The sequence below is a fragment of the Triturus cristatus genome, chromosome 7, assembly GCF_964204655.1.
Source record: "Triturus cristatus chromosome 7, aTriCri1.1, whole genome shotgun sequence".
NCBI lineage: Eukaryota > Metazoa > Chordata > Amphibia > Caudata > Salamandridae > Triturus > Triturus cristatus.
The window spans coordinates 1,347,733,807-1,347,757,773 of NC_140590.1; positions in this window are offsets into that span (position 1 = coordinate 1,347,733,807).

Consider the following 23,967-nt stretch of genomic DNA (forward strand, 5'->3'; position numbering starts at 1 on the left):
ATAGAGCCAACAAGGATGTACATTACTTAACGATTCCATCCAAAGCAGGATCTCCAGATTCCTGCTCCTCCTATACACCAACATCTCCACCTCGATCTCCATCTACTTTTTCACCTGTTGATAACATTGTCACCTTTCAAGATGCTTTAGCCAGAGGAGCTTCTAAGCTCACTATCCAAGTTGATGCTACTGAACCGTCAGTACCTGTTATTTTAGAAACTCAACAACCAAGAGGTACACCAAGGCCTCTTCTGCTTCTCCTTTCAGGCCTTATAGACATTGTGCAGGATGACACCAGCTACTGCAAAATCTGCCTCCCCAAGGCGTTTAAAGAAATACAAGCCTCCTCCTCAGGATCCAGACTTCATCAAGGCTTATCTTAAACCGGATTCAGTAATTGTAACAACAGTAAACAAGAAATATACTTCTGCTCCGGAGACCACAGCACCACCTGATCTAGAAAGTAAAAGAATGGTAGAATGGATGCTATTGGAAAGAAGATGTGTGATTCTTCATCTACACACTTGCATAATGCAGATTCAGCAGCATTACTGGGCAGATATCATTGAGAGATTTGGGAAGGGATGAAATCTTTTATTTCCGATCTACCAGATCACAGACAGCAGGATTATATAGAAATGATCAGAGAGGGCTCCCTCATTTCAAATCAGTCCATCAGTGCTGCAGTTGATTATGTTGCTATGTCAGACACTGCTTTTTGCCATGGCATTTCTCTAAGACGTACATCCTGGATAAGACTCTTATCTTAGATCTATAACTTTAGATATATTCGCTACCACACAGACGCTTAACTGAACATAGTTAATCTGCCTTTCTCCGGATCTTCCCTATTTGGGCAGCACATAGAAGCCGAATTGTTGCGTGTGAAAAATTAAGCAAAACGCTCACGGCAGTGGGTTTGGAAGAACAGAAAAAATTCTTCAAACAGTTCAAACCCAAGGACAAAAGAAGTTTCTACCAAAGGGTTCAATCCCCTAGGTGGCCTTACCAATACCAGCAACAGAATAGACAACCTCAGCATTCCTTTCACAACAGGTATCAAAGACGAAGATCATCTCCACACAAACCCTCGCAAACCAAGGTTAAACCTTCCCAGTTAAAGCAATGAGGATCACATAACCCCCTGCAGTTGCCCACTCCGGTGGGAGGCGCAGTACAGTCCCATTGGAAAGAGTGGACAAGGATTACTACTGACAAACGGGTCCTAAATATCATTCAAAATGGCTATGTTCTGTGTTTCACCAGTGCTCCACCAATAACCTCTCCACCACAGACCTTACTCACCCATTTGCATGACCTCAAGCAAGAAACAGCTATCCTACTGCGCACAAGAGCCATAGCGGTAGGCCCCTTACATTAGAGGGGCAGGGTAGTCTATTCGAGATATTTCTTGCTCAGAAAAGAAGATAACCGTGGTCAATTTCGGCCAATTCTAGACTTCAGGCTCTTTAACGAATGTATAAAGAGAGAGAGAGGTTCAGAATGCTTTCACTGCATCAAATTTTTCCACATTAGAGAAAGAACGATTAACTCTGTGCTGTAGATCTACAGGACACATATTTTCATATTCCCATTCTACTGCGTCACAGACAATTTCTCAGATTTCGAGTGGGCTTTCATCTTTATCAATATGCAGAGCTTCCCTTTGGTCTGAAACCAAATGGCACAAACCTTTTCCAAATGCATTCCAGTGGTCCAGGTATTTTCATATAACCTTACCTGGACGACTGGCTCATCAGAGCAGAGTCTTTTCGCAAAGGAAGACTTTGATGCCACAACATCTCTTCTGGCAAGGCTAGGTCTCCAGGTCAATTCACAGAAGTCCATTGCAAATCCGGTTCAGTACCTAACATTTCTAGGAGCTATTCTGGACACTCCAAAATAAAGCATGTATTCTTCGGAGGACTGTGTGTCCTCAATTCAAATGAAATGTTCCCAAATTCTTCGCCAGACCAAACCAGTAGTTCGCAAGGTAGCCTCACTACTAGGTTCAATGGCTTCCTTCATTAATCAATCAATCAATCGTTCAACGATTTGTAGAGCGCACTAATCACCCGTGAGGGTCTCAAGGCGCTGAGGGGGGGTGCAGCTACTGCTCGAACAGCCAGATCTTGAGAAGTCTCCTGAAGGTCAGCAGGTCCTGGGTCTGTCGCAGCTGTGTGGGGAGGGTGTTCCATGTCGTGGCGGCGAGATAGGAGAAGGATCTGCTGCCGGTGGAGGTCCTGTGGATGCGTGGGACGGTGGCGAGGGCGTGGTCAGCGGAGCGAAGCGAAGCTGGTGGTTCGGGGTGTAGAAGGTGAGACGTTTGTTGAGGTATCCTGGTCCGGCGTTGTGGAGTGCTTTGTGAGCGTGGGTGAGGAGCTTGAAGGTGATCCTCTTGTTGACTGGGAGCCAGTGCAGGTCTTTCAGGTGGGCGGTGATGTGGGAGTGGCGGCGTATGTCGAGGATGAGGCGTGCGGAGGCGTTCTGTATGCTTTGGAGTCTTTTCTGGAGTTTGGCTGTGGTTCCTGCATAGAGGGCATTGCCGTAGTCCAGTCTGCTGCTGACGAGAGCCTGGGTGACCTTCCTTCTGGTGGCGATCCATCTGTAGATCTTGCGGAGCATGCGAAGGGTGTTGAAGCAGGAGGAGGAGACTGCGTTGACTTGCTGGGTCATTGAGAGCGAGGAATCCAGGATGAACCCCAGGTTGCGTGCGTGGTTGGAGGGCGTGGGTGTAGCTCCCAGGGCGGCTGGCCACCAAGAGTAGTCCCAGGCGGAGGGGGTGGAGCCAAGGATGAGGACCTCTGTCTTGTCTGAGTTAAGTTTCAGGCGGCTGTTCTGCGTCCAGTTGGGGATGGCCTTCATTCCTTTGTGGAGGTTGGTTTTGGCGGTGGCGGGGTTCTTGGTGCGAGAGAGGATCAGCTGTGTGTCGTCAGCGTAGGAGATGATGTTGAGGTTGTGCGAGCAGACGATGTTGGCGAGCGGTGCTATGTAGACGTTGAAGAGGGTAGGGCTGAGGGATGATGCTTGGGGCACGCCGCAGATGATCTTGGTTCAGAACGGAATGGGGGGAGGCAGACTCTCTGGTTTCTGTCGGTGAGGAAGGAGGTGGTCCTGTCCAGGGCCTTATCGCGTATTCCTGCGTCGTGTAGAGGTGTGCGTAATGTGTGGTGGCAGACGGTGTCAAAGGCGGCCGAGAGGTTCAGAAGGATGAGGGCCGCGGTTTCGCCATTGTCCAGTAGGGTCCTGATGTCGTCTGTGGCAGCGATGAGGGCTGTTTCGGTGCTGTCGTTGCTGCAGAATCCAGATTGGGATGGGTCCAGGATGTTGTTCTCCTTGAGGAAGTGGGTAAGTTGCCTGTTGATGATCTTTTCGATGACTTTCGCCGGGAACGGAAGCAGGGAGATGGGTCGGAAGTTCTTGAGGTCCTTTGGGTCCGCTGTGGGCTTTTTGAGTAGAGCGTTGATCTCGGCATGCTTCCAGCTTTCCAGGAAGGTGGCGGTCTCGAAGGAGCTGTTGATGATCTGCCGGAGTTGGGGTGCGATGATGCGGTTAGCTTTGTTGAAGATGTGGAGAGGTCAGGGGACGGATGCTGAACCGGAGTGGATGGTGTTCATGGTCTTGATGGTGTTGCCGTCGTTGATGTGGGTCCAGGAGATCAGGTGGTTGGTGAGGCTGGGGGGGTCTGCGGTAAGTCTAATGTGTCGGCGGCCGTAAGGAGGGTCTGGGCGTTGAAGCTGTCATGGATGTCTGCGATCTTGCTGTGAAAGAAGATGGCTAGGGAGTCGCAAAGGTCTTGCGACGGCGGGATGTCGCTGGAGCTGGGGTTGGAGAGTTCCTTCACGATGTCGAAGAGCTCTTTGCTGTTGTGTGCATTGTTGTCGATGCGTTCCTTTAAGGAGGTCCTTTTGGTAGCTTGGATAAGTTGATGGTGCTTGCAGCTGGAGTTCTTTAGGGTTGTGTGGTTGTCCGGTGTCTGATTGCGGTGTCACTTTTCTCCCGAGTCATCAACATTCTACTGAATGCTCACTTGTATATGAGATCTCTAAAGACATGTCTGGAGGATCAATGGTTTCAGGGAACAGGCCTTTAGGAAGATCTGATCCAATACACACCAGTCCCTATCATGGTGGACCAACTTGGATAATCTGATGATGGAGGTTCCTTTTCAGAAACCAACCTCATCCCAGACCATCATCACAGATGCATCACTAACAAGATGGTGTACTCACATGCGCGATCCACCCATCTAAGGTCTGTGGTCCTAAAAAGAATAGAAATACCATATAAATCTCCTAGAAATTAATGCAGTCTTTATGGCCCTCAAAGCATTTCTTCCATCTCTGCAATTGAAGGACATAATGGTTCAGACAAACAACACCAACATGATATTTTACATCAACAAACAAGGTCCAAGCAGTTGTCTCACTAGGCGCAAACCTTATGGGCTCTAGTGAGAGGCATCTCCATTACAGCCTTTCGCATTCCAGGAGTTTTATTAAAAAAAACATTTTTGATTAGGTTTTTATAGTACCACTTGGGCAAGAGCCCGACATAGTCTACATGGAGACAAAATATTGAAAAGTTACCATACGTGGAAATATCAATGAGTACAGTTCGTATATATAACAAAAGTGGAAAAACTGAAAACTTTATGCAGAGTTTCCCACCAAACCCGCATTGGCAAGCAAATTTCAATACACACGAATACCCAAAGGGATAAAACAATACATCATACATTGTGGCCCACAAACATCCCATGGAGCTACTTTTACGGGGATTTTGAAGGAAAAGGAGGGAGGTCAATCCCCCGGTATGTAGCCCATCGAGACCATATTTTTCTATGTTTTTGGGGGCAACCCCTAGCTTGAAATACCGCCATCTCCGCACCCATGCATTTGTCTAGCTCTCTTCGCCACTTTCCTATTGTTGGTGGAGAAGTTCCCTTCCTTAACTGTGCAATATCACGTTTGTCGATTGTGAGGGCGAGGAAGAGTAGGTGTTGCTTATATCAGTTCCCACCTATGTCCTCTGTGCTATGAAGCAGAAACAGTCGGGGATCGTGTGGAAGCTCCCAGGACAACACCTCTTTAAGGCATGCCGATACCCTACGCCAGAAAGACTGTAATGCCATGCAACTCCATACCGTATAGAGAAATGTCCCCTCCTCCCTGTCGCAGCGTAAGCACTGAGGGGTGCCGTGACTCCCATCCTTCAGAGATGAAGACGTGTGTAATACCCGCAATGAACATACTTCAACTAAATAAGACAGTATCAGGAGGCTACCGCAGCGCACTGAGGACTAGCTATCGCCTCTGCACAGTCATCGTCCGTCAGGTCTGGGATTTCATCCTGCCACGCCTTCCTCGTTTTATGTAGAGTCGTGTTCGAGTGCGTTGTCAGAGTCTGGCATATCTGTCTTATTTTGTGTGCGCCCAGATCGCCCATAAGAAGGCGACCTTCTAGTGGATGGAATTCAGGGAGGTCGGTTAGGTTTTCAAGCGAGGGGGTCAAAGCATGGCGTAATTGGAGGTACCTAAAGAACTGGGTTTTATGGAGATGAAACTCCTACTACAGTCGCTGAAAGGGTTTGAGGACGGTGCCCCGCATAATATATCCCAATGTGGAAATACCAATCTGGTCCCACTGGCGGAACACCTTCAGTGCGACCACCTGACGTAGATAATTACCTTGCCATAGGGGCGTTTCCTGCGTCAGCCGCATGTGCCATCCCATTCGCCGGACGGCATACCGCCATAATCTGATCGTTGTTTGGCTGACATGTGGTAAGAAGTCGAGGTTCTGTGCACTATACAGTAACCGCAGAAGGGTAGTCCTCTCCATGACTGTGTGTTCTACTGCGTATGCCAGGTCCGTAGGTGAATTATACCACCAGTCATTAAAGACCAAAAGTTGAGCCGCCACGTACTAGGAGTATACGTCAGCAGCAGCGATGCCTCCGCAATAGGTGGATTGCGCATAGGTCTGTAGATTTTGTCCAATCGAAGCCTCTGAGCACCGGATCCCTACGAACCCACGCCGCCAGAGGTTCCACCGCCAAGGCAAAATGGAGAGGGGACAGGGGGTAGCCCTGCCGTGTGCCTTGACCAATGGGGAAGAAGGGAGAACGATGACCAGTGATGCGCACTGAGGCCATAGGTTTGGTATAGAGTAGGAGCACGTACGCTAGAAAGCGTGTACCGAAATTGATCGCTTCTAAGAGTTGAAATAGGTACTCCCAGCTGAGGGAGTCAAAGGCCTTATCTATATCTGCCAAGAGTAAGGCCGCAGGGTGGCCCAGCTCCGGGGCCAAAGCCATGGCGTTGTGAACCCGACAAATGTTATGTCAAGTGGCCCGATGGGGCATAAAGACAGATTGGTCCATGTGGAGTAAATCCTGAATGCAGGACCGCAAGCGATCCGCAAGAACTTTCCCCAGTAGCTTGGATTCAAAGTTGATTAGGGAGACAGAACGGTATGAGGACAGGTCCTTTGGTGGGGGGCCGGTCTTTAAAAAGAGGAGGATTTCAGCTTGACGCCAGTCCGAAGGCAATAGTCGCATCTCAAGGGCCTCATAAATTGTTTCCAATAAGTGCGGGCCCAGCGTGGCCATGTGAGAGCGAAGGAACTCCATAGGAAACCTGTCAGGACCCGTACTCGACCTGTGCGCATCACGTTTAGTGCAGCTGTTAATTCGTCTATTGTAATGGGGATGTCTAATTGGTCTCTTGTCTGATCTGATAACCGCTGAGGGGGAATATCCCATAAGAACTCTGTAATGAGATCTGCTGAGATCCGTTCCCTCTGGGTGTACAGCGTGGAGACATGATGTGCAAATTCTTCCACCACTTCTGCGGGGGATGTATGTAAGGCACCATCACTACCCCAGATAGTTGGAACTGTGGCTGGGGTCTGCCTGGCTTGACAGAGTCTATGTAACATTTTTCTGGATTTGTCCCCCCCACTGGTATATTCGATATTTAGACGCCGACCAGATTTCTTTCGCTTCCTCTGTAAGGTGATGGTGTAGCTGTTGTTGCGCCAGGGACAGATTTCTCTGAAGGGTCAGAGTGGGCTCTAGCATGTATTGCGTCTCCAAGGAAATGCACTGGATCTCCAACTCGGTCCGCTGAGCGGAGCACTTGTGTTTGTCGTTAGTCCTATAACTAATGTCCACCCCTCTAATAGTAGGTTTCAGGGCCTCCCACAGGATTACTTTAGAGGGTGTGGAGTCGGTTTTTAAGGTTAGATAATCTTGAATCGCAGTGTGTAGACACTCCTGGTAATCAGGATCACGCAGATGCCACGGGGACATCCGCCATCTAAAAGGAGGCCTTTGAAAATTTAAGAGGAGTGCCACCGTGACTGGAGAGTGATCCGACAGCCCTCTCGGAAGATGTGAGAACTGGGCAAACCTGTGGACATGACTCCATGGTGTGAACAAATAATCTAGTCGAGACATGGAACCATGGATCAATGAGAAGTATGTTTAGCCTATCTCTACTCCCGATCCCCGTCTCCTATCAAGTGGGCATTCCAGGAGTTTTAAATGTAGAAGCAGGTTTCCTCAGCTGCTTCACTGAAGAAAACCATGAATCCGTCCTTAACAATGAAGTCGTAGATGCCATCTTCCAAGAATGGGGCACTCCAACTTTAGATCTATTAGCTATCGCCCAAAACTCAAAATGCCAACCCATCGCATCCATGGCTCCCTAACCGAAGTCTCTGGGCAACGCTATTTTGATAGACTTGTCAACTCCATTTGCTTAAGCCTTTCTTCCAATCTTGCTAGTTCTTCAGGTGATACAGAAGTTACTGAGATCGCGCACCACAATGATTCTCATAGCTCCGGACTGGCCGAGACAGTGGTGGTACATGGACCTGCTCCACCTATTGATAATCCACCACAAGCGTCTCCCCCTCAGATCACACCTTCTATACAAACTTCAGGGCAGAATTCTCCATACCTCGTTACAGTCACTGAATTTGGCAGCATGGCTACAATATGGACATCTAAATATTCCTAAAGATTGCATGAATATTCTGAAAGAAGCAAAGCGCCCTTCCACAAGGGCTTGTTATGCTTTTAAATTGAAACTTTTCCGCATTTGGTGTCGTTCAAAGAACTATGATCCCATCACAGTACGGGAAGATATCATACTACCCGATTTATTACATCTAGCCATATCTGGCCTACAGCTGTCCCCAATACGAGATCACCTAGCAGCTATTACTGCGTATCATAAATCCTCTACACAAGAGTCCTTTTTCAAAATCCCAGTGGTCAAAGACTTTCTGGAAGGTCCTCGCAGACACCCCCCCTTCTCCTTGAAGTTGAACATAGTGTTATCCAAATTAATGGGTCCGCCCTTCAAACCTATCCATAATGGATCGCTGGAACACTTGTCATAGAAAATGGCCTTTTTAGTTGCATTTACCTCGGCTCATAGAGTCAGTGAATTGCAAGCTCTATCTTCTGTAGAACCCTTTACAGTTTTCCACCAGAATAGGGTTGTTTTCTGTACACACCCTTCTTTTTACCTAAGGTAGTCTCAGATTTCCATCTCAATCAATCTATCACTCTACCTACCTTTTTCCCAAGCCCCTCTTCTGTAGCAGAGAGAACATTACACTCCCTTGATCTTAAAAGAATCCTTTGTTTTTACTTGGACAGATCAAAATCTATTAGAAAATCTTCCCAACTGTTCATAAATTATGGGGCCCTGAGACAAGGTTTGCCAACCTCAAAACAATCCATAGCTATGTGGATAGTGTTATGCATTACCATATGCTACCAGATTACCAAAAAGCCTTTACCAGGCAAAGCTAGGGCTCACTCAACAAGAGGAAAAGCTGCGACCACAGCTTGGGTGACACCGGTACCTATTCAGGACATTTGCAAGGCAGCAACTTGGAGCTCTCTGCAAAGCATTACTATTTAGAATCAGATACTCAAGCTGACTCTTACGTTTCGGTAAGAGACTCAAAGAAACCTCCTCAAATAGGTTTTCTTGTCTTTCTATTTTACTCTACTGATTGTTGATGACAGATAGGAACTGCTTAAAAAGTGGATCGGGTTATCCCATAATTTTTTACCCAATTAACTTGGGAGGAGCCAAGAGTCACTCGCACCCACAAGCTAGTTCCAGGCATAAACGTGACATCCCCTGGCACGCTCCTCATCACACTGTTGGACCTGAAGAAGAACATAAGAGGTCTGAACCTGCTGTCTGTGACATGAGAGCAGCCCTGAAGGACTGGATCTGCTCCCTCTTGTACCCATTACCAAGCAGTAAACTCCAAGGGTCAGTTAAGTGGCCTACTGTTTGGCTGTAGGACTACAGAAAACTACAAGACACCCGTTCCTACAAATCCTGGCTCAACAGTGCTAACTGAACCTGACCTAGATCATGCTGGCATCTTCTGATGAAATGAGCCCTGCCCCCCAGGTGCTGATCTTGAGGTCCTGGAACTATTAGCTTTGTCTGGTTGGACTTCCTCTACCACCTCTGAAAACCGGGGACTTAAAAGCTTTTTGCACTTGCCTTCTTGGGACAGAGACCAACCTACCAAGCCAATCTTCCCAAGGTGTGTTGCTGCTGGGCTCATGAAGCTAGTTTCTCCTGCTCTAAACTTCTCTGCAGCAGCAACTCAGATTCAGTTGGACCTCAGTGAGTAGATAACCGGCCTCATGGAGCCCTTGTCGGATGGGGCCCGCAGCCTTGCCTTGCTGTAGGTTCGCAAGCTCTGAAAAGAAGACCAAGTGTAGAAATCTTGGTCAGGCGATGCGTCAAAAGTATCCAACCAGTAAGAGATTTTCCCTGGGTAAGAAATTAGAATGTTCCTACTTTAAGCTTTGCTCGTCTAAACCAATGGCTTCACCAGGACCTCGCCCAAAGTCTATCTGCCGTTATCGAGACCTCCTCCAACACCATCTGCTGTCTTGCCCCACTGAAAGATTTTGACTTCCATTTTTGACATTGAACCACAAGATAAAATCTCTGACTGGATCGAACTTGAGCTGCATCACAGCTGGCCTGAAGTCATACTTAGGTTGCAGTCCCCAACAACCTGTAGACCCGCATTGGAGCGTAGCACTTTTTTGGGACAATTCTTTTCTTTAAAATGTACAAATTCATATCTCTGGTTCCCTTTAATGTTTTATTGTTGTTTTTGTGTCATTTTACTTATTGAATTTTACTCTATTTTTGTAATTAATTCAGCTTGTGATTTCTGTTGCATGGCCATTTGACTTTATTACTGTTTAGTAATGTATAAATACTTCTCACATTTCCCTAAGTTAAGTCTGTCAGTTCTGTGCTATAGCTACCAGGGGGTCGAGGTCCGGTTAATTTAGTGACTTTAAGTGTTCACACTGACAGTGGTTGTGATTATTCCTTAAGGGGGTAGTCACCCACCCCAATTAATAACCCATTTCTTGTAGTTTGTGCTAAGGCACAACACACAACTACATGGACTGCTTTCATTCACCCTCACAGGAACACAAAGGCAGCCTTATGGTAAGAGGTGACAGATTCTGTCAGTGCATTGAGGGAGGAGGCATGCACCATGGAGGATTTTAAAAAGAAGTGCCAAGATGGGATGAGGGGGTGAAGGAGAAATTCTCCTGGATGCAGCTGACACAGGTCACTTTATGGAAGGGCCCCTGGATCCCATCTCCATCTCACCCCGCAAGAAGCTGTCCTCTTGATAATGTACTACGACCTGCTATTGACCTCCTCTTTCAGATAACATTAATGTGGTGCCAGGTAAGTTTTAAACATGTTGCTATCTTAAAAAATAAACCTACAATCATTCACCCATTTCTGGCCTTCCTCCCCGACCTACATTGTTAGGCAGACATTACATACATATCTCTCAAAAATACACTCTAACACATACCCTAGAAATGACTAGATGTTTTGATTGTTTCTTTTGTTTGCACTCGTCTCATACAGTCACTCTTTCAAGTAGATTGGTTGCTTCGGCTGGTCAGGAGTAACTAAAATTGCAGCAGGGCAACACACCAAGCAGGTCTCTCAACGTAACCCAACTACACACACAGGTATGTCATTATGCTACAATTGTCACTTTCTAATATTTGATTTGTTAAACCCTAACACTACAGTTTACAATGTGTTTTTAATGACTGATAATTGTAGTCAAATTCGACCTTGTCCTTTATATTATTAATCGATTATATATTAATACATGTTATTTTTTCACTTTTAAGGCCATATGTTGTTATTCCATCCTCCACTTGCCACAACATCGAATTCTGCTCCTAGCACCGGACCAAACCCCATATTGGCCCCACAGAGCCCACGGATGGTAGAGACAGGTAACTTAAATGCCTGCTCTTTGTGGTATGTCTCTAACCTCTTAATTTGTAATGAACACTGTAGCTGTATGTAGTCAGTCAGTCAGTCAAGAAAGCTTTATTCGATTTTCAGAGTAAAATCATAAAAGCATACATTTAAGAAAATACAGTACATATTTAATACAGGTAAAAACAGATAAAAAGATTAAAATACTCAAAGACATAAAGTGCATTTTAGGATGGTTGCATTGAGTTCCGAAATTTGATGGCCAATTTTAGAAAGCTAGTTACTGCAGAGATAATACGTTCATTTTCTAATTGTAATAGCCTAGTCATGGCTAGTCTGCAAGTACGGATTCCCCAAGCCTTTAAGATTGGTTTCAGAAAAGCTCCCCTAGGCAACTGGTAAAATTTGCAGAATAAAATACAATGAATATTTGATTGAGCAGAAGTGTCATCACAGGGACATAGTAAAATTTCGTTAGACCAAATGTTACAGGCAGGAAATGTAATCATACGGAAAAAGTTACCAAATCTGAGACGGGTCAGTAACATTCGAGCATAGCAATTTGGCTGGATTAAGAGGTACCTTTGAAGGCCTTCATGCGTAGTTATTTTTTGGAAATCAGTGACTGTTGTTTTAGTTTTTTCCAGATTCCATCTATTAGTTGTTAGATGGTTGAGAGCCAACTCTCTTAAAGTTTTTCTGGGCACCATTTCCATACATGATGGCCTCGCAAAGAACTCAGAGTGACCAAGATCAGTCAGCATGTTTTTTACATAGGTAAGCCATTTAATGTTAGTTAATCCGTCGAGACTAAGGCAATCTGTGATTAGGTCTCTGTTTAATGAGGTCTCAGACGTTACCCAAATTTTATGCCACAGTAGTATAGGCGCAATTTTAATAGCATCTGAGATATACGGCATGCTCAGCTCAATATGTATAAAATAAGTTGCTGTTGTTTTGGGGACACCTAATAAATAGCGTAAGAACTGATTTTCTGTTTTTTGTATCAAGTGTGAATTTTCAATGCCCCAAAGACCAGCTCCATAAGTGGCAGTAGAGATGCATTTAGCTTTATAAATTTCAATCAACTCTTTCAGTGGTCTGCCACCTAGTTTAGCTGAGAACTTTTTCAGGGCACCTATTTCTCGAATGAAGGCTACATTTCTGGCATTAATAGCTACATGCCAGTTTCCCTTCCTATCAAAGTTTATTCCAAGATAGGAAAATTGATCTGTGGTCTCGATCCTCTTATTGTCTAAGAAGATTGAGCAAGGCGCTTTCTTTGTTCCGGGACCACAGGCCATCGTATATGTTTTTAAGATGTTAATTTTTAGCCCTCGTTCTTTCATATAATTTGCGAATTTCAGGACAGCCCTCTGAAGGCCAATCTTAGTTCGGGACATGATGGCAGCATCATCAGCATAGAGGAGTAATGGGGCCGGAGTTCCCCGAATCGTCGGATAGTCATACTGTGATTCCATTAGGTGTTTGCCAATAGAGTTTATATATAGGGTGAAAAGCAGGGGCGCTAGAATGCACCCCTGCCGCACAATTCTGCTCCTAGCACCGGACCAAACCCCATATTGGCCCCACAGAGCCCATGGATGGTAGAGACAGGTAACTTAAATGCCTGCTCTTTGTGGTATGTCTCTAACCTCTTAATTTGTAATGAACACTGTAGCTGTATGTATATTGTCACACATCCCTATTTACATCCTCTTCAATATATAATGTAATTGTTCATTAAGTTAGATTTTGTCTTATAAAATTGCCCTTAGACTTGGCATAGGTAAGAAAACAAATTAAGGTACCTGTCAGGCCTTGTCTTAAGTTGTAGGAAAGGAATATTTGCAGGTTTCAAGCTTGGAATTTAAAACAGCAAAATATCATCATCTCAGATGATTTAGGATTACTTACTCCACTCTCTCTCTCTCTCGTTCTCTCTCGCTCCCTCTCTCTCTCTCCTGTCAGCTTCTGTCATACAACAGCCCCTGGGGGAGGAGCCAAGATGGGTGCCCTAGCAAATGCATCCTCCTGTAACTCCGATCACACAGCTATTCTAAACCCCCAGCCCAATTATTTTCACCCCATTGGCGTAGAGCATGGGTGTGTTTGGAGCTGAAACACCCATTCACTAAATTTATCAGAAACGTGGGCTGGAGCTGAGCCAGCAGCGGCTGAAGTGAAGAGAATGAGACTAGCGAGGCCTGCAAGGAGCGACGGCAAGCAAACCCATCACAAGCTTGGATAGGTGATATCTGGCCCCGTGGGACACTAGAGGGCCGAGCGGTGGTGCTCGCCAGGGGTGGAAGTGGCAGTGCTGGGTCACAGCCATGGCTGTGACGATATCTTCCGGTGGGGCCTGAACACGCTGTGGGCGCAAGGCAACGAGAGTAACTAGCACGTCCCATATAAAAGAGAAGTCCGACATCCTGGACCGGGAGCAGGACCTGCTGGGCTTGCTAGGTGTTGAGGCCGTGGGGCTTGGTGAGTAGCTAGCTATATTACTATTGTGTGTTCTGTTCTGTGTTCTTGCTAATAGTATTTTTTCCCAAATAGCAAGAATGCTGCTGCTGCTTACATGCAGGTAAGTTATGTTGAAATATCTTATATTATGTGATTGTTATTCTTCTAGACAGGTGTACGGCGCTACTAATCTTACTTGTTTGCAACTTTGAGCCTGCTTCGGCTAATTATGTAAGAGAGGTTAGAGAACTTAAGTTAGGTAATGCAGACTAGAGAGACTCCTTTCCTTTGTCCTGTCACTAAGATAGTGTTAGGTAGTTAGGTAGTTACTTAGTTAGTTACTTATTATTAGTTGGTAATGCTTTAGCTGTCCGCGTGACTCATCTTCCCCTCACGTGCTGTGCTGACTCCTTAGTAGAACCTTTTGTAGTTTGTTAGTGAGTGAATACTATAGCAACTCAGCAACCAACCAATTTTGTGTATGCAATATGCATGCATCCATCTATGCCTTTTTGAGGACTAAAATAAATGCAGACTTAGTGAATTGGCCCGTCAAAGGGGGTTGATGACGGTGAATAAGATTGAAACTTAGAAGAAGCAAATATAGTTTTTGGGCAATTCATTCCAAAGACTTTGGAATAGGCGGGCTAGGTGGTACTTAGGTTTAGGATTCTGGAATCGGACTGGAACTGTGGAATAATAAAGATAGGATGGTCCGCGACTAATACTAGTCGATCTGATTAGATAGGTCAATTTTATGGCAATTGCCGTTTCCTGTCAAAAAATCTTTTTGGAGCAATTTTTTTTATATTTATTTCACACTAATCAATTTTTGTCTCTTTAATTATGTCTTACATGATCAGCATCCAGGGGCAAGAAGAAGATGGGGTCTGCCGAGGCAAGAGCTGGAGGTGCCTCCCAGGATTGCTCCTCTGCAGCTGGCTCTGCTGGCCCCAGAAAGTCCTCCTGTTAATATTAATATATATTTCCCTAACTTTTACCACACCTTATTTTTTTCAAACTATTTTTTCCATTTCCTAATTCTATTTTTTTACCAAATCTTCTTCTATCTATCTGTTTCTAAATTCTTGTTATCCCTGCATTACCTACCAACTTCGTTATTTATATTTCTAGTGGCTATTTTTTTTTTTACATCAAATCTAACTGTCTCTTAGTCTGTACTATTAGTCTGTCTGTAGCTTGCTTTATTCTGGTTTTTCAGTCAGCTTTCCCTCTCCCCTTATATTTTGTGGACTGCCTAGTGGTGGTACTACTGTAAGACTCAGAGAACACATTGGTCCTTACTATTACTAGTACAACTTCTCTGCTGTGTAAATTGCATGCCCGGATAAGGTATTCTACGCATGTTTGTTTAGATTACAAGAAGGCTTTCTTTTACTTCCTTTCTCATGCTCAATCTGTAAATAAAATGATGGTCACGTTGGACACCCCAAGTGGTAATATTTTACTTTTTCTTGTCTAGTTCTAGTACTATTTTTATTAGCAGCAGTTGATTGTGAACATTGAACAACTGATTACTGCGCACCATGGCTGGAAAGAAGTATGAGGAGGAGCACACCATTATATTTTCCAACCAAAAGAGACCTCATGGCCCAGTTGGCCACTCTTTCTTTTTAAAAACTCAGATTCACCAATAGATCTAGCCACTGAGTCAAATCCTTTGGGTTGTCCTCTTCTTGAGAGGCTTTTCGAAAATGCCACAAACAAAATGGCTGCTCAACCAGATAATTTATTATTTTTGATAGGATAGGACATACTGTCTACTCTATTCTAGTACCCAAATTGTACTAGTGATGTGTGTGGTGTATGTATGTATTGTATTTTCAATCTTGCTAGTAAAAAAAAAAAATTGGGGGAGGCGTACATGGCATCTTAAAAATGTGAAATGTTGTTTCTAGGCGTACCCACCACCATGAAGTGGACAAGCGGCTACATAACCTTTAGTGCTGGAACTAGAATGAGGAATCAAGGATAGATTATGTTCCTCTGTAAAAAAAAAAAAAATATTGAATACTGTGCATGGGTGGGCAATCTAATCTATATTGCCAGTGTGGGCTATAGCATATATACTTAGAGCAGAACAAGATCCTCTGCCTGCCTTGAGTTAGTGTTGCTTTCACCACATCCACCCCAGCAAGTGTGTGATCAATTATTGGTGTAAATTTAATTTAGTCACACCTCAATATGAATCACTAAGCCAGGGGAAGAGAGTTAGGGTTTTATGAATGGTTGGGAAGGGGGATTTTAGGGAAAGGTTTGACAAAGACAAACACTACACATGGACAACACACATTTAGCTTTGCAACCGAGCCGACTATCATAAATCTGTTAAGGGAGAAAAAGGAAATGCATGCATGATGATGACTTGATGAGTAGTACTAGACTAGTACAGGGCAGTATATTATTAATTATGCAATTGCCTTGCCTGTCTGCCCCCAGAGAGACCTAAGTTACATATACTTTATGTTCTGATGTACCAGGCTTCCTTTGAAAGATAGCAAATAACATTTAAAAAAAATATCTGTAGGAGTCAAATATAAGCAAACATAAACAACACACACAGTCGTAATGATTGAAGAGAAAAATTGAATCAAATGAAATGATAATATTTTTTTGCCAAAATGGGAGTTGCATCTCTGCATTCCACTTGGTCCTTCCTTGGACTGTCTGTCCGTCAATCTGGGGTGCCTGGCGGATGTGGTTCCGTAAGGTAAGTGTGAGTTGTGTTTCCCAGTATAGCGCAGGGTAAAGGTCGGCCTGTAGATGGAAAAACAAAAAGGATATTGAAAAATCAAGGAGAAAAGTTAAACGGCATAATTAATGAGGAGTGCAACAAGAAGACTTTCAGAGGCGGCATTGGTAAATCATGTCTGTTTCCAGCAATTAGCTCCAACAACAGTAGCAGACCCCCCCACCCAACCTCCACTTACCTTTGAATTTGAGCCAGAGAGCACTGAGCACACATACAAACACTGCAACATAGCATTTTCCAAATTAAGTAACAAAATCAATGCACCGCTGTCAGTCACACTACCACACTCGCCTCCACCACTACACAGACATGTACATCTGGTGTTGTTGTTTACCTTTTAGGCCACTTCACACCCCAAGTTATTCCATCAATCATCTCCTATCCTATTGACTCTGACTGCGAGTATAGTATGGTTATGGTGTCCAACTCTGTACCAAAAGTGTCCCGAGTGAATCCAGACTTATCCAGACTCAAAATGCAATGGATCCGCCTGCAGTAATACAATTTTGTTATTGAACAACAAGAAGGGAAAGATTGACTTGAGTCACTTTTTGTGTGTGTAGAATACTAGTAGACATCATGCACAACAAACACCGATCACTCAGCGTGCAATGCATCCCATCGTTACCTGTTCTTCTGGGGCAGCCCCGCTAGGCTTGGAAAGGATAGATATATAGTCAAGTTTCGACTTTGGACTCGAGGCAGGCGCACATTTCACATTTGTTGTATGTATTTTCCATCCAATGTCTTGCTTGAGCGAAATGGATTTAGGGCGAGTCAGGAGGAGTGGACTTACTTCTTCACTGACTGCACACAGTTGCAACTCCAATCCGGCAATAAAAGGGTAAGACGGTGGTGATGGATTTGTTGTGATTTGAACTAGAAAGACAGTGACACCCACAAATAATAAAGTAAATAATATTCCTTAGCTATATCTTTTTGGGGGCTTTTTTTGGGCGTCAAAGGAAGAAAGAAAGTAACTCAAAAGACTAGTTGTCAGGTAAGTAGAGCTCGTCCTCAAACTCTGGTGGTTCACCCAGAGGTAGGTCACCTAACACACTACTTCCATGACCTGAGTCGCTCTCATCATCTTCCTGCTGTGCTACTTCAGGTATGATGTAATCTGGTGGTATAAAGTGCTGATTTATTCTGATCATGGTTCACCTCTCTACGTTTTGGGGCGAGATACTGGTCCTTCTTACTGTCTGAACGGCACCAGCAGCACTGAAAACACGCTCAGCAGAGACACTTGTGACAGGGCAAGCCACATATTTTATCGCCAGCCTGCTGAGTACTGGCAATTGGCGCCTTTTCCCATGCCAATACAGCGATGGGTTTTGATGAAAGTAGACCTGTTTCGTCATCCAGATAGGCCTGGACCATCCGCTCAATGCTCATGGGTGCTCTGCTTTCCTCTCGACCTCTTTTGCCTTTGCCTCAGCACTGGACTTAAGCCCTGCCGGTAGAAACCATTCCTGTGCCAATTTTGAGGCTGATGCTCCTGTTCTTGTTGTTGATGTTGTTCTTGGTGTTGGTGGTTTTTGCTGCTGTGAGCCAACCGCACTGCCATAAGGCTCTGAAGTTGAACTTGAAGCCGGCTGACCTGCAGTGCTTGATGTGCCCTGGAGGAGCGGGCCTCTAATTCCCGGCCGTTCTTTTTGTAGCTGACAAGCTTGCACTGCTATCCAAGTTTTGTAGCTGGCAACATCCCCGTCTGAAAAAGGAATGAAAGTGTGCAGTAATTGGTTGTACCGTGGATCAAGAATTGTGGCAGAAATGTAATGGTTGGATGAGACAATGCTTCTTTGCACCCTTGTATTTTCAGATAAGCGAAGGGTTAAGCTCTCCACCAACTCATGCTTCTTTTTTTTCCCTCCACACCTGCGTACATTGCAGACACACCTTCAGCTGTTCCTGTAGCATGTGCAATAATAGGATAGCTTGGCTCATAGTACAGTCATCCTTGCTGACTTCACGCGTGAAGACCTTGAAAGGAAGTAGCATCTCTTTCAGACACTTAACTAGGCCCCATTCCTCCATCTCAATGATCATGCCTTTCACAGTAGCATCCCCTCTTTGCATGACAAATTCATTGATTGGTCTGTACTGCTCAAACAGATGATGTAATAAGTTGAGTTCCAATGTGTTGGCACCTCCTGGATGAGTTCTTTAACTGGCATTCTGTTATCACGTTGAATGATCCTCAGCTGCTTCCGGGCTTTAAAAGAATGGCTGAAATGTGTGCAGATTCTTCTGCAGCTAGTCAGTAAGTTGCTGACCTTATCTTATTTTTTCAGAAAGTCTTGAACAATGATGTTTATGCAGTGCGCCAAACACATGACCCTTAAATAGCCACCATCGGTAATGGCCTTAACTATATTCATGCCATTGTCCGTGGCAACAAAATCAATATTAATCCCTTTTGGTCGCAGCCATTCAAAGACCTTGTTGTCAAAGTCTTCTAAAATGTTTGCAGCAGTATGTGATTTCTCCATGGCGAGCATGGCTACAGTTGCATGTTTCCGAGCTGCATTACAAATCTCAGCAGTGTCAACACCTGCAGATATCTTTTCTCTAACCCACACAAAAGAGATCCAGTGCGCATTGATGCACATGTAATCAGTGGCTTGGCAACTGATCCACATGTCTGTTTTCAGGTGGATAGTGTGAACAGCACTCTGCTGCAATGTTTGTCCAAGCAATTCCAGCATGTCGTGATGTAGTGCTGGAACAGGACCGGCTGGGAACCTTCCATTTCGGGCAGATGGCTGCCACAAATTCAATAACACCCACCCCTTCCGCAAAAGGAAAAAGGGACGAGGTCCAGCTCTAACATTTGAGCCAGCTTTGCGTTGTACAAACGTGCCGTTTGGTGTTCGTTTGTACTGCTCCTCTGACCTAAACATGCTGAGAATGGTAGCCTGGATTTTGTTTCTTTACTGGTGCCACTGATGCAGGTGACTTCTAGAGATCAGTTATTAGGCTCAATTTGCGTTTTTTCATCATGGTACTCTCTTGCCTTGGACCCCTTGGTGTAATCTCAGCCTGACTCTTGTACCATTGCAATGTTGCTGATGATGATGTGGGCGGTACCACTGCACTGCTGGGGACAGGGCTACTTTGTGTAACAGAGAAAATGTCTCCCTCTCGTTCACCTGTGATCTGGATCGGATCTTCTTCTTCATCCCCTCCACCAACAACACTTTCAGTATTTTGGCTGCTAAGGTGCGCCTCTCACTGGATCAAGTGGTGTTTTCTCAGATGGATTGTTTGGCCCCCAGTACCATAGTTTGTACCAAGCTTACCCCGACTAACACCTACTCCACAAATGGAGCATATAGCAATGTTCACCTCCTTCCTTCTAACTGAAAAGAAGTCCCAAACTGGGGAGGTCAACTTTCTGATGCGGCTAGTGCTACCTGCAATGTCGGATGAACTGGTAGGTGGGGGTGAAGTTTGACTCTCTGCAGTACCTACTTCTACTGAGTGGTTGTTGTGGTGGGTGTAGGTCGCTGCCAGGTGTTAAATATAGCAGCTGTAGGTGGTGTTGGTGGTATCTGGGTAGGTGGTATCCATGTCAGATCCCTCACAGCAATTTGGGATGGGGTAATGTCGGTCTCCACTGGTGCAAGGCTAATATCCATGATGACTGGCTCATCATCATCATCCTCCTCTTTTACATCTACCTCCATCACTCTAAGGCTTTCTGGAATCTTCCTCCCTAGCCTCACCTGGTGTGTCGCACTCTCAGACTGAGGTGGCTTCCAAGTGGCGTCTGGATCATCATAAGGGGGGCTTGCAGAAAAGGTAGATGGACTAACCCTCCTTTTCCTTGCTGGGGATCTCAAAGACAATGGATCTTCTGAAATAATGGCATGCTCTTCTTTTTCCTCTGCAGGAAGCTCGATCTGCTGAACTGCCCCTACTTCAAGAGGAACAACTACTATTGGGGGTGGTTACGGCTGTTGTTGCCCACTTATCTGAGTTTCCTGCATTGATTGGGCACTACTTTGCGATTACGATAAGTCAATTTAAACCGCGCTGCTCGTTGGCGTTGGACTCATGATTAGAGTGGCTGCCTCTGCGACAGACATGGGCTTGGGCCTAGGTTTGTGGGGTGGGTCCACTGATGCAGGGGTGCTGCTCCCAGCTTGCTATTCGGACCCTGCTTCTGCAGGCGCAATTTTTGGTTTCCCAAAAAAAGGTCTTGGTAAGTGGCAGTGCCTTTTTCTCACTGGCACCTTTCTTGGTACTGGACCTGGTACCTTTCTTTGGGGCCATCTTGAAGATGTCAGCAGCACGCAGTGGCACAAGTTGAACAGATGTCTGTGGTCACACGTCTCGAGAGGTCGTGCGCAGCACGACTTATGTCTGGCAGTACAATGGGTGATATTGTCGCCTCCTCTTTTCTGCACCTAAAAGCAAAGAAGCAAGAAGAACATCAGTGAAACGAGGCACTCATTGTTGTGGTTCAATTACTACTAGTACAAACAAATATAATATATAACTTAGTATGTGGTCACACTTGTTAGTGTTAATGATATTATTAAATGTATATCCTCAGGAATTAATACAATTAACTATACAGTGTAGCCATTTGTGAGACTTTGACAACAACAAGGGCTTTTATGGTGTACTGTACAGTGCGCTCAGAAAGGATAGGAAAGAAGAAGAACAACAACAAAATACAAATGTAACGGTTTGCCATCATGCATCACGTGGGATGCAGCGTTCAGGGAGCTGCAGCTTACAATGGATGTAAGCAATAAGCCAAGAGGAACAAAGGAAAGACATGCAGGCCTATGGCAAAAGCAGTAAAGCACACTAACTGCCACCACAAAATGGCCACCAGCTAAATGATCACTTACAAGTCACAACAACAAGAAGCAGGAGGCCTGGAAAACATTGAACTCAAGCAGGCTTATATGGACACAGACTTTACAAAATGGCCCTTGGCTACATGGGGAGGCTCAGCCCGCCAAGGCAAATGCTGGCCCACTATTACAAACACACTCACACACTGGCCAGACAAAGGAGGCATGCTAAACAACACAGCTTTAATGCAACATTGCCGAAACCGAAAATCCACAGGGCTAAAAAGGTTTCCAAGCTGCAATAACCACACACATCCAACAAAGGCATTTATTTAACACACATGAGAAAAGTGAAAAAAACCACATTTTGCATTTCAATCCAATGCCACCCATCCCCTAAGTGATGTTTAAATTCAACAGACACTACAGAAACAGTTGTTTAATGCACCCATGAGTAGCGCTGGGCCTACTGGCTGGAAGGCCCATTGGCAGACTACTGGGCTACATAGTGAATTAAATAAATATTGCAAATTGATTTCAAAAGTTGAAGAAAATGTAGTGAACTGTGCAACATGTTTTCTATATAAAAGAAGAAAAATTACTTACAAAGAAACAACTAGGCTTCTACTGAAACTACAGGCCACCCACCACAATATTTTTTTATAAAACGATTAAAAGTACAAAAAAGTCTAGGTTCATGGCCCCAATCAAAGAAAACAACACCAATTTTCCAACTTACTAGTGAAATCTCAAATTCAAAGTCCTCAAATCCAATGATATATGATGCAGCAGACACAAAGAGTGATCTTCCAGCTCCAAAACCGCATGAAAAGTGAACAGGAGATGGACAAAGCACTGGGAGAAGCCTGCTGGACAGGAACAGAAAGTTGGAGACTCCGGGGCACTTCCTTCCTCTTAAAAAAAAAAAGTTAAAAAAGAAAAAGGACTCCTTGCACAAAAAAATACAGCCAAATGTCAATCTGAGAAGTTTGTTTAATTCAAATCGTCATTTCAAGAAGGTTTTGATGCTGCTAGGGAGAGAACCTTCTCCAGATTGCAGATTTTGCATGTTCGGGATCACGTTCTTCACAAAATTTCCGCCGGAAGTCCAATGCCTTGTCCGAATGAAGTGTTCGCAATTGCAAACTCTTGCGGGACCATGCGGCCACCTAGCAAATCTCGTGGAGCTCCCGAACGGCTCGGGAAATCTCATCAGCAATCGCAGGCAACCTTTAAGTCTCTCCCATTCACGCAAAAACGCATTTCGGGCGTGCAAAATGCAGAGTTGCCAAAACCCCCCAAATTCCACAAGCGGAGCAGAGTTTTATGCCCAGGGTTAGTCGTGATGTGTACCACCTGTTATGGCCCTCATGACTCCGCATTGCCTCTATATAGTTGGCTAGAGGGCTTCCAACGCCAGCTTCTGCCGTCATTTCACATTTTTTACCTCACCAGAGCTGACAGATGCAGCTGATTGGGCAATGTGCTCTCTCAGAAACAGGAGAGATACTGTGTGCTGTTGCTGGTTGACTGCAAGGAGTGACGGGCTGGGACAATAAATAGACTCAGGCACAAAAATAAATGTGGCTCCCTTTAGTGAATCAGTAAACTAGTAAAGTGGCACATGTTTGCAAAAGGGGGCAGTTTTGAACTTGTAATGACACGCTGTATATGTGTTTTGCAAGGTATGGTAGATTGCATGCATTTGTAGTTATTGCACACCAGTGCTTAATTTGAGCCGGTGGTTTCCGGTGCTTGGCACCGGCACTTAATTGTCAGCACCGGCATTTGTGACAATCTGCCACTAGGTGGCGCTGTCTGACCAATTTAGAGATGACCACAGCAACAGTTAATTATTGATTCCAAAAAGTGTCCAAAGCACCACCAGAGAAGACAATATGCAGGTCCGTCACTCGAACGGGCCCGTTCAAATAAATTCAATAGCATTCAGTAAACGGTAGACATAGACAGATGGTTTGTTTGATTCATTTTATTCCAAATGACCGGTTAATGGCAGCCGACACATGTTTCATCATACTCAGTGACTTTTTCAAGGCTTATACATAGTCCGTCAAGACGAGTCATCAAATGGTAGAAGAATTTCAGTCCAAATAGTAACAACCACAATTTGTGGAACTGCAGAAATAAGTAGCTCTCAGACCCAACAGTGAGTTGTGTGAAATCTGAGGTATAGTAGTTGATTACAGGCGGTCAAAACCTTGATAAGTCACAAGCACCCGGTTTAGCCAGGCTGCGACTGCCTCGACATACGACGCTGTTGAGGCGGCCGCAGCCTGGCCAGGAAGCACGTCAGAACAGAGGGAAGAGGGCCCCGAAGAACCGCTGACCCAGCTGGACCAAGAGGGTCAGAAAACTCCACAATGATGATGAAAAGTCGAAAAGAAGCACTCGGAAAGGCAGCAACACGAGCACCACAGCGGACCAACTAGATGGAAGGAAAATACATAGGAAGGCATCCAGCAGGATGAGGGATGCGAGGAGCAAACCACAGGAGCTGCAAGGAAAGGCCCACTGAACACAGAGCAGAACCGCAGACCCCTGCTCCACAACTGGGAACACACAAAAA